At 37.2% G+C, this 10639-nt stretch overlaps 1 long non-coding RNA gene across 1 annotated transcript; it reads right to left on the bottom strand.

The window, feature by feature from the left end:
- Positions 1-3711: 3711 nt before the first annotated feature.
- Positions 3712-4889, bottom strand: LOC149228168 (uncharacterized). The gene is made up of 3 exons (XR_016247188.1): positions 4861-4889; positions 4309-4397; positions 3712-3955 (listed from the first exon to the last, which is right to left on the bottom strand). It is a non-coding gene; the product is annotated as an uncharacterized LOC149228168 (long non-coding RNA).
- Between the last annotated feature and the right edge of the window lie 5750 nt (positions 4890-10639).

Raw genomic sequence — 10639 nt, forward strand, 5'->3', positions numbered from 1 at the left:
CCTAGATTCGGGCATGATTTTTGCAATTCAGATTCACATTTGAAATTACCAAACAGAAGGTAGTGTAGTCACAACTCACATCGTTTCCATGGTACTTAGACATGCATGGCTTAATCTCTTTGACGAGCATATGACTACTGATAGAATCAACGAGTAACCATCAAAGTAACTATAACTGATTTAATGAGAGCCATGTGCAGTTTCATAGTCTGAATTAGTCCGATGTTCAAGATGGAAATTGCATTGTTTCCAAACATGAAATGGATTGAAAATGTTATTTTTTCTTGTATTTGTAGTTCCTGGATTTCATGTGCATTGCCAATAGAAGAAATGCACAAAAAATATCAGTATCAGAGAAAATAAATCGGCCTAGTTGATTATAGGTGTACTCTTCTACATTTGCAAATGAAGTCAGGACTTGATCACTGTATATTGAAAAAATGCAGCTCTCATGTATCTTATTGATTATAGGTGTACTCTTCTACATTTGCATTATAGGTGTACTCTTCTACATTTGCAAATGTAGTCAGGACTTGATCGCTGTATATTGAAAAAATGCAGCCAGGTCATTCTCATGTATCTTATTTTTTAGATGAACATTATCACTTATAACTCAAAATTCATTCATATTCATGTTAAAAAGGTGAGTTTCACAATGGAGGGAAAATAGAATGAATTTCTGAAACAAATAAGCTTTTAAGCTACAAACCTGATTTTTAAAAATTTGGATATATATATATATATATATATATATATACATATATATATATATATATATATATATATATATGAAATGAGAATATTCCACTTAATGGATTCCTTAAACAAGAATATATATATATATATATATATATATATATATATATATATATATATATATATATATATATATATATATATATGAAGGGAATATCAATACTCAAAAAACTCAAAACTCATTTATAAATGAGGCTATATATCTAAAATCAACTTTTAAGTTGAAGGTTGCAATGTTATATCTATCTAACCTAGAAATAAAACATAAATTAAAATAATAAAGTGTAATAATTACCATTCTCATCTTCATCTTTAAAATAATAAAGTGTAATAAATACCCTTCTCATCTTCATCTTCCTCATGAAAACAATATCCACAAGATCCGCAAGCGGCGGTAGTCCCTGCCGATATGCAACAGTGAGCTATTCCGTGAGGTTTGTCTTTGTTTTTTAGTGAGTAGGTTAGCAGTCAATATTCATTTTTTAGTCAGCATTATCCAGAATCAACCAAAAGCTAAATCTGCGCATAAGTTTTGGTTTGTATTCGAGTCTAAAGAGAGCATTTCTTTTTAATACATAATCAATGTTGTCAGGCACAATGATCACCGTATTTAATCTTATATTTATCTGCTTGGGTATTTATCTGATTGGGTGCTGAGAATTGAATCTTCTCATGCATTTCATTCAGCCCTAAACGAAACTGAGACGGTGATTGAGAGAGCCATTATGTACATTAGCCCTGACGTGGCAGTTGCAACGTGGAAGTCTGATCACCGTATTTAATCGTATTTATCTGCTTGGGTATTTACCTGATCACCGTATTTAATCTTATATTTATCTGCTTGGGTATTTATCTGATTGGGTACTGAGAATTGAATCTTCTCATGCATTTCATTCAGCCCTAAATGAAACTGAGACAGTGATTGATTTTAAATTTCGTTGACAGAAAGACAAAGGTTTCACATCGTGCTTGCATGCAACCCACATTGCCTCTCACTAATGTCACGCACGTCTTCTGGGTGATCGCAAATGCCCGCCGAGGAATCGAAGAGGCCGATTTGAACAGTAAAATGCTTGCAAATGTCTTGGATTGTCTTATTCCCAATGCCCCCAATCTGGAACATGTGTGTCTGCAAACGGGAACGGAGCATTATCCGGGCGTTCATGATATTTCCGCCCAGGCTGACTAATGGCTCGAAATTCAGCCACCATGATAAGTTGCAGGACGTACTGTTTGAAAAATTAGGAGGAGAGAGTGATATTAAGATCAGCTGGTCCATCAATCGCCCCGCTGTAATATTATTCGGTTTCTCTCCTTTGACTAGCTACTCCTCCATGAATTTCCTGGTTTCTCTCGCAGTTTACGCTGCGATCTGCAAGAAGGAGGGCACGCAGTTCAGATTCCCGGGGAATTCCATCACATGGGAGGGGCTTTCGGAGGCTTCAGATGCAGAACCCATTGCGGAGCAGCAGATATGGGCGTGCGTTGAACCAAATGGGAAGAACAAGGTATTTAATGTGAGCAACGGGGATGTATTCAGATGGAAAAATCTGTGGACTGTGGTTGCAGAGAAGCTGGAGGTGGAGGCGGGTGATTATGAGGGGCGTTGATTTTCCTTGGCAGAGGAAATGAAAAGTAAGAGCGGTGTGTGGGAGGAAATAGTGAAGGAGAAGGGGCTTGTGGAGAGCAGGCTTGAAGAAGTGGGGGAACAATGGTGATTATCTGTTGACAGAATATTGAACAGGAGTTTGATGAAGGGTGTGAGCATGAGCATGAGCATGAAGAAGAGCAAGGACTATGGTTTTCTGGGGTTTAGGAACACAGAGAGGTCTTGTCTTGAATGGATCGATATGCTGAAAACCCATAAAATCATTCCTTGATTGAAAGGTACAGAAAACAGGCATGACTAATTGCAGTTTCAAAAGTTGCAAAGCATACATAGTCTCTCTTCTCGATTAGGATAAAAAGGAAAGTTATTTCGACCTGTAACTTTTCAAAGTGCAATCAAAATTAAATCGCGTTTTCTAATTATTTTATGTTTCCGAATTTTTGGTTTGAATAATTTTTATTGTTATTTAAGATGTGCCTTAATTGAGATAGGTACATGTGAATGTCTTAGTGAGCAAAATGAATGACCTGATGTACCAGAACACATTGCTCTGTGCTATTGATATGTGATAGTGCTGCTAACTGAGTGGCAGACTTCAAATCTTGGCTTGTATGTTTCTGTTTGTCATTCTAGAGGTGAGATTCGAGAACCATTCAAGGATCTTGTCATATTACAAAGCAATTGAATAAACAGTTCATTGAAATTACTAACTTGTTTTTTTTTTCTTTGGACATATAGTCCATTGTTTTGTGTGAATGAAAAACTTGCATATTGTAAGCACGGATTTGGTCATCAAGTAATACGAGGAGTAGAAATACCCTCATCTTGAACGGGATAAATGTGTTGTTGTGTCAATTTGTGTTTACATAAACTAAATGGCTTGGTTTTTTGGACCGCAAGGAAATGCAGAAATAGATTTGACTACAGATTAAGTTTTTTGGCTTATTGGTGCTAGTTCTGTTTATGCTATAGGATTATATTTTGTTTCTTCATTTTGTAGGGCGCACTCAAAACCATAATTTGCAGGAAAACAAATTATGTTCAGAAAACAACTAACAAAGGTATATATTGACAATTTTATGAGGTTTCTATATAGAATGAAGGCTTCAAAGTAATGATTCCTTACTGGATAAAATGGGGCATACCATGAATGCAGGGGAGCTTGTTTTGGGACACAGAAACTCGTTGGAGAAGATGTCCTGGAAGAACATCAATGTTCCAGGTATTGAACGAGCAATCTCCCTTCCTATTTTTATTTTTAGAAGTAGAGTAATATAAACTAATTAATGAAAACAAAGATAATGTGAAAACGTACTTACAACCATCAATATATGAATGCATGAACATAAATCTTTGGGAAGTTCACACATCTGTTCCATTATCTATGTAACAGATTTAAATAAATGACAGTCTATAACTAATTCCCTGCAACAGTCTTCGGCAATTTGCGTGTAGCTTGGGGAATCCAATCTGCACTGCAACAAGCTTTGAAATGTTTTCTAACGTGTTGACATTGAGTCCCAGCTGTAGTGCAGTTAGTGTCACTTACGCAGGGAGTAGTGGCACAATCAAGGTACACTGCAGCGTTAACTACAAAAGGATTTGAAAGTACCAGACATAATCAGATTCCTCAAAAGAATTTTTAGATCAAAACATTAAAAATGTATTCAGCTTAACCTTACAATTTGTTGGCCATGTCAAGGAAATCAGCATTGTTAATGCACTAAACATTTTGAAATCCCTATATTCCATTGTCATCTTTGCCATTCTGTTCAGCTACAGGAAAGGTAGAAATAGATACTGTTTTTCAGTTTCCAGTTTCTATCAACAAAAGGAATATGATAATATAAAGTCCCAAATCCAATAGATAATTTGGACACTGTCATTACAACAAGAATATGTGCATGGAAAGAAAAGAAAACATTGAATGAATATGTGCTAACCCCCTGTGATTTTGCTGTCTGTTTTACCAGGCCGGTGAAAATGGGTGTATTCGCCCTTCTATCAAGCTGGATTGATGCTGCCACTAATCCTACGTACAGGAAGAAGCGTAAACAATTTCAGGTACCCGAGCGGAAGCTAACATGCAATGTTATGAAAAGGGCAAGCTGTAAACAATCCTGGCAGCCAACAGTGACAAGTGACAATTTTTTTAATTAAATATTTTAAATATATAAATAATTTAAAATCTTAAAATATTAGATACATAAAGAATATAACTTAATACTTATAATATATATAAAAATTAATAACAATTAATAACAAGGGCTTGGCCCTTGGGTATGTATTACGTCCGAATGTGTAGGATCCGTAATGGAATTCATGGCCCTTGTACTCAGTCAATAGAAAAAAAACAGAGGCAATAGGCCTAGTACAAATAAAATGCAGAGTCAAGACCAGCATCTTTATATGACAATGGCAATTTCTGATCAGTCGGTGTAAAAGAAAAAGGAGGTAGGCCTCGTAGAAATAAAATGCAGAGTCGAGATCAGCACCTTTACATGAAAGTGGCAAGTTCTGTTCGATCATCCCGGCGTTTCAGAGAAGGATCCAACTGTGACAGTGTATCTCCCTTGTAGTCGTGGTTCCCAAGTACTGCCAATAAAACCCAAATTTCAGAATTCTTTATTAAGCCTATGCCTTTAATATTCACATTAACTTCAAATATAAAGAAACCATGCCAACGAGTTAATCCAAGAACAATCTCATGCCCATGCTCGCAATGCAGAGGGCAAACTCAAAACTGGTATGAAACTGCTTAATAACACGCAGTTTAATTAGGAATTTGCAGGGTCTGGTGCTGAGAGCTGTACCAAGTTTCTCTCTTTCTGTAGTTCTATATAATGGAAAAAAAGTATGATAATGACGATAAGTACCCAAATGCCATGGCTTCTGAAGGCTACTGGCGGTATAAATGGCAGAGAATGACTGCTCAAAGCTTTGATCATCTGTTCCATTCAACCCATCTTCATAAAAATTATCTCCAGTTGAAATGACAAAATCGATATTCAACGGTTGGGCGATCTTCCCCATCTGTTACAGAGTCAAATATTAAGACATTATACATTTTAATCAGAAAACTCCAAGCAACTGCAGACAAACAATTGAAGTAATGAACAGCGAGTGGGAGGCAGCGTGCCTGTGCAGCAACTTGGGACTGATTGTATAAACCTTTTCTGCCCCAGTCGCCCACCACAAGGAATTTGAGAAGATCGGCAGCCATGATACAGTTGCTGGAAAGTAGTAGGAACGCCGTGGAGAACATTAAAATGCAGCGCCAGGAGTAGTGTAGGGCAGCTTGAAGCTCCATCGCCATTTTCAGTGGAGGCCTGAGAGGTGGTGGCAGACGGTGGTAGCCAGCTGCCTGAGAGGTGAGAGGTGGCAGCTGTATAATAAACTTTGCATGCGCCTAAGTTTAATGTTTGTCACCACAATTTTCCAGACTTTGGATAAAATATAACTTGTCACCACATTTTTAAACGAGCCATCCAAACTTTGGTTAAAAAAAAAATTTGGATTTGGAAATTCAGCGACCCAGCAATAAGACCTCCAATATAAAACTTTGGATAAAAAGCAAAAAACATCAAAGCTCTAAAACAAAACTTTGGGTAAAAGCAAAAAACATCAATTAAATGCTCCGGTCAACTCAAATTAATAGGAAGTCAACGCCTGATCGAACGCTATTAGTCCCAGGCAGGGACTAATAAGAACACGATACATCTTCAATGGTGGAATGTGGAGTAAATAACTATTTCCAATTGCATTGCTAGATTCCTCAAGATTTAGTGCAGCAAGAGAGACGCCTAAGTCAGGATTTAAGATCCACATCGCAACCTTTTAAAGGTTGATTCTTATATTCTTGACCCCTATGAGATACAAGGAAAATGTTGGGATTCACATAAACAAGATCTCTAGCCTTCTACAAACACTACAAGTTGAGTTTCATTGAATTATAAAATTATAGAAGTTTCAATTCCTTTCCATTGACGGAGAGCTTACTATTTGTGAGAGAATACAAGTGACAAAGGGTGAACCATTCGCTCCATGGCAAATTTACCATTGGTTACTCTCATCCAAAGTTGATTCGTCTAAATAATCATCCAAATTAACAATAAAATTAGCAAATTCTTAATTCACCTCCTTATGTAGATGTGCTAGAAATATTCTCATAACCCCCCGTTTCACTCCATTCACCACCTCCCTATTCTTATGTGTTGTCTTCATCTTACCATTGTTTTTGAATAATGAAGTCTTTGTCATAAAATCTTAGGTTCAAGGCAAATTCTAAAGCGCGTTATGAAGTGTTGAGCTATTCCAACTCTCAAGAATGATTTTCTTCATTGAATCAACAAAATAAGCATGAAGAAATAAAAGCTAAGGAGACTCTTGTAAAATTATTTCCATAGTTTTTTCAATTAAAATATTCATTCTATTGTAAACCTCTCCCAAGAAGTGTTTGCATGTGGTTGCATTTCAAAGAAGCTCAAACACTGGTGATGTGAATTTGAGTAAGAAATCTATTTTGCTCCACCACTCCTCATCAAGAGACAATTTGTGCACCATAGTTCCCTTCTCTAAATCCATCTATCTCCAATCAGCCTAAAGTTGACTCACCGCCATGGAAGCTAATGGTTTCTTAACATCAATAAGGTAATGCAACATGATGAAGTTTAAGGTGTATATTGTCTCAACAACTTTTAACAACTGCAATCTAAAGTATTCTTGAAATATTGCTTGACATTGTTGGTGGTTGGCAATAAATTTGACTATATCCCTAGCTTTCCCTATGAATTCCTTAATCCATGAAACTTTATTGTCAATCTCTTCTTGAACCATATTTAAATTATGGATAACGCGGTGAGTCCAAAAAATGTAATCATACTGGCTCTCCAAAATCAAACCTGTAGCTTTGCAAGCCACTATTTTATCCATGATAACTTGCACCACTTTAGTAGGCCCTATTTTCTTAATAGCTTTGATTAAAATATCTATGATAAATTATCATTTATCTTGAAAGTCCTTGGGCTTCAAAATCATTGTTCCTTTTGGTGAATTGATAATGATATTGATCAATGGCCTATGCCTAGAATCTATCCATCCAAGACAATGGTAACCTCAAAGCTACTCCATGAAGCATGAATACGTTCTAAAATGCCCTCAATTGTATCCTCCTTTTTTAGTAGATGGGTTTGGAGTTTTTCATGATGAAGCCCTTTGAACCCTTGAGGAGTTGCATTAATTGCCCTCTCTATATCTCTCCAATAAGAAGATTAAACCAAATACCACAAGTATAGATGGCCATTGCCACTCTTGTTTCAACTGCTTCTCTTGTGAACATTCACCATTTTAGCTATTTTTCTCTATTGAATTGCAGAGAAAGAACCTTTGAAATTTTTTATACTTGTGATCTAGAATGAATCATTATATAATTTTTCATCTATGTTGGTCCTTTTTGGGTGGAAAAATTGGAGTAATTGACTTGCAGGGCCCATTTAGTGGTAGGTCCTTGTTTGGGAATTTGAGGTTCTATACCTTCCAGAGTTGTTTTGAGGCATCAAATGACACTTGTTGGGGTCAAAACTTTAGGGGTGTAGCTCGCAACTCTTGATATGATTATACACACTGTGACTTTTCCAATGGTGTGAAAATCACCTCAAAACTGGCTACAATTTCTTCAATATCTGGCCAAATTTCTCCCTATGCTTGAATTGGCGTATCAGTCATTTACTGTTAATTGACAACCTCATGGGTTCTCCTCTGATCACCCCAATCCTTGTTATCGACAGGAAGTTGCTACACAGAGCCTTATACTCTATTGGGACTGTAATTCCAAAAGAATTACAATAGAATTCCTCTGTGAATTATTTTAATGTCAAAGACCTCTGTCTAAGATTTTGCATCTGTCTGAACAAGGTTTGCTGATAATTACTTGGCATAAACTTAACTCTTAGCTTTGCTACCATCTTGCTCCAATTCTTGATTGGTTGCTTGCCAAGTCTCTTCCTTTCTGCCTGCACACCATCCCACCAAAGCGCTGCATGGCCTTTTAGCTTGGTGACAACAAACTTTACTTTTTTTTCATCTTTTGTTTCTTCATAGTCGAAGAATTTCTCCATGCCATTAATCCAGTCTATCAATTCTTCTAGATTCAGTCCTCCTTCATATATTGATACCTCGGTCTTTGGCCTGGCTGTGGATCTCAATACTGACTGAAAGAACCTCATCTCAGGAGTAACTGCTATAGCTTCCTCCTCTGCAACTTCAATCTTAGGTTCACTAACATCTCCATCATCTATATTCCTGCCTGTTGTTAATGCATCCAATCTAGCTTGCATCTGTTGCATAGCTTCCATCACTTCAGCGTTTGCAACAGGCTGTCCTCTTCCACCACGTCCTTGTCCTCGTCCTCTTCCAAATCTGAAAGCCATAGTAACTTTCCTTCTCCTGCTTCTGAGATTCAATCCAATGTCAACTGGCTGCTCTGATACCACTAATGGTGGCTTGGGTGCAGGCAATATGGACAATCTCTCAAATCTGGCTACAATTTCTTCAATATCTGGCCAAATTTCTCCCTCTGCTTGAATTGGTGTATCAGTCATTTACTGTTAATTGACAACCTCATGGGTTCTCCTCTGATCACCCCAATCCTTGTTATCGATAGGAAGTTGCTACACAGAGCCTTATACTCTATTGGGACTGTAATTCCAAAAGAATTACACAAAAACACTCTCGACACTTTAAAAATGAGGGACCTGTATTTTCAACGCAAAATACACTATCGGCGGGAATTTTGTTCCAAAGGAACAAAATACACTATCGACGCTTTTAACCACAGTCACGGCATTCAAATAGTCTTTGTGTTAATTCCAAAGGAATTACACTATCGGCGCAGTAATATTCAAAGTATTGCGTTATACGCAATATACACTATCGACCACTTCCAATGCTCCTTCTCCGATGCAATAACACGTGGCTATCGGCAATCACTATCGGCAATTTCGAAAGACCATACCATAGACTCCTCCCACTTCAATTGTGCGATGCGACAGTCCTTGCGGACCCGAAAATTTATCCAACCCGCTATATAATATTTCGGGTCCAAGCTTATCGGGGTTTCGGACCTCGGCAGTTCCACAACCCTTTCCACTCCACTTGCGATTAGGCGATGCGATAAAGGTTCGGACCTGATATGGTATGAACCAGAATCGATAAAATTTCAAGTCCAGAGCTACGTCCAGACTAAGGTTTTTCTACGAATTCTCTGTGTAAAATAGAGTTTGCTGCATAACTCTATGCAACGATTTAAGAGCCTGCGCTCGCCGATATGAAGGAAAAGTAATCTTAAAGGCTCCAGCCTAAACATTCATGGGAAAATAAGGCCAATTCATCCATATTCAAACTCAGAAGAAGCACTTGAACTGATACACACATATAATTATCAATTAACATAGAACTACCAATGTAAATACACAGAGAGAGGTTTCTTCAAAGGATAATACTTCCGGGCACCCCTCCCACTATGAGCCTCCCGTCATTTTATTTATAATCAATAGATAAAGCCTTTCTCGACCATTATCCTTTATTTTTTACATAGAGTGATTTAAAGCGTAAAGCTTTGTTACAGTTATCCATAAGCGATGATGTTGCATGATTTATTCTTAATTCTATTTTTATCCTAAACTAGGAAAGCATGGAAATTGCTGGCTAAAGGACCCCACTCCCTTGCCTGTAGATTTTTTTGGAATATGTTTGAAGACTTTTTCCCTCTGAGTCACATGCTCCTGCATCACTAGCTTCCCCACAACCGGCCAAGATCATGCTTTGATACCACAATAATGTTCTTGATTGGAAATAATCAACAAATACCAAAGCAATTTACAAGGAACAACAAAATAAGTGAAGGACACAATCACAAATTAAAACACAAGAGATATCAACCAAATATTCTGAGCCATTTTATTAATAAACTAGGAACATGTACATAAAATGAGTTGAAATGATAGAACCTCGGCTTGCTATGCAAGCTCCACAAAACCAATGTGAAAATTGATGACCCAAATGTTGGAAATGGCTCCCCACAAAATATACACATTGCCTAAAATTTCTGTTAATTGCTGCTAGAAGGAAACTAAATTTTTCCCCCTCAATAATGCCCGGATCGATCTGAAATTACAACCACAAACTCCTCTCCTAAAACCCAGAAAATACCTAGAAAATGTTTGGCTCAACTCCAAGCAAAAATCGAACCCACGATGTGATGTAAATTGCCCAGTG

The sequence above is a fragment of the Pinus tabuliformis genome, chromosome J (genome assembly GCF_031772625.1).
Source record: "Pinus tabuliformis cultivar Carrire ecotype Pingquan chromosome J, CPIR1, whole genome shotgun sequence".
Classification (NCBI taxonomy): Eukaryota; Viridiplantae; Streptophyta; class Pinopsida; order Pinales; family Pinaceae; genus Pinus; species Pinus tabuliformis.